Consider the following 1,743-nt stretch of genomic DNA (forward strand, 5'->3'; position numbering starts at 1 on the left):
CTTCCATCACAGTGACATCCGCCGAGCATTTGGCTATGTAGCTGATTACTGCCTCCGCATACTCCTCAATGCCTATATGGTCATCATAGGAGTCTGCTGTTTTGAATTTGTCCCAGTCTGAGTGCAAAAGACAGTATTGTAGTGCAGTATTGTAGACAGTGTGCAAATGACAGCTGAGACTGCTACTTTTGGCCAGACCCCTTTTCTCTGCTCTCACACGTTTAAGCACTGGTTTATATGCTGGTGTTAACATGACAGATAGGTGGTCAGAGTGGCCAAGATGGGGGCGGAAGGCTGCTTTGTATGCCTATGGTGTGTTGGTATAAACCAAGACCAGTGTGTTGTCTGCCCTGCTTTTGAAATCCAAATATTGCGGGAATTTGAGGAACACAGTCTTTAAGCTGGTGTGGCTAAAGTCCGCAGCAATCACCACAAAGCTGTCCGGATTTGGGGATGCGGACGGATTTCGGGTGTTTTCTTTAATACGGGGCTACATACTGAATGTTGGATTGCACAGATTTAGGTGTATGCATCAAATGTGGGAGCGCGGAAGCATTCGCTGGGTGCACGGATTTGGGGATGCTCGCAGTCTGAGGGGTGTTATCTGGAAAACGGGGGTGCACCCGGATCTGGAGCTGAAAAGCAATGTTATGTTATGTGCGGAATTTTAATGTTGAGGCAGTCATTTTTTTTTTCTGAACTGTTTGAAATGATTCCTGCTCTGAGATTTATTGACATGTCCGTCAATATGGAGGTGCTCACTAATTTGGGGATGTTCATTGATTTAACCGTGTGTCAGCCTCTCTGGAGCTGCAAACGAGTTTTGGGGATGTGCGGAGATTTGCGTCTGTCGGGGTGTGTGGAGTTGCACACTAATTTGTGGGGTTCAGGCGTACTTGGTGGTGCACATGGATTTGGACCTGCACACTGATTTAACGTTGCGTGCGGATTTGGGGCTGTGCACAGATTTAGGGGTGTGTTGGTTAAAAACTGTTGCAAAAATGTGTATGTCGGTTGATTTGGAGATATGATAATCTCGAGGCTGTTTCGTTTGTAGACGCCTAAGCAACGAATGCACTTTCAATGTTGAACTTTGTTCTTGCTGTATTAGTAATGTGGATAGAGTAATTTTCTGAACTTTTTGGAAGATTTCTTGCTCTAGGATAATCAAATGTGAATGCGGGGTGTCAACAGGTTTGGCCGGATTTGGGGTTCATATCGATTTAGTGATGTGCGCAGATTATGGAGAGTGTTGGGGAATATTGGCCAGAGGAATTTAGGGTGCACACGGATGTGGGAGTCCGTGCGCAGGTTTAGGGATTTATTGGCGCATATGGATGCACACGGATTTGGGGTTGCCAGTGGACCTGGGTCTCGAACTTACTTCATTTACAGGTATTATCATAATAGATGGGCTTAAACTGAAACTTGTTCTGTCTACGTCTCTAATACGGGGGCAGCAATTCCGTGAAATGTTTGAAATGACACGTTCTCTGAGATAATGAAATATTCAGATGGGGGTTTGAGCAGGTTTGCGGGTGTACACGGATTTAGGAGGCACAAGCACTTCGGGATGTGCGCTGATTTATGGGCGTGTCGTCAAATATGCGGTTACGCACGAATTTGCAGAGTGTCGGTGCATTTGGACACGTGACGTGTCTGAGGAATGTTTCATTTCTAGATACTTTATTAATAAATGTATAAATGCACTATACACTGAACTTCAAACGGTTTCTTTAACGA

This window comes from Hypanus sabinus, unplaced genomic scaffold (genome assembly GCF_030144855.1).
Source record: "Hypanus sabinus isolate sHypSab1 unplaced genomic scaffold, sHypSab1.hap1 scaffold_1193, whole genome shotgun sequence".
Classification (NCBI taxonomy): domain Eukaryota; kingdom Metazoa; phylum Chordata; class Chondrichthyes; order Myliobatiformes; family Dasyatidae; genus Hypanus; species Hypanus sabinus.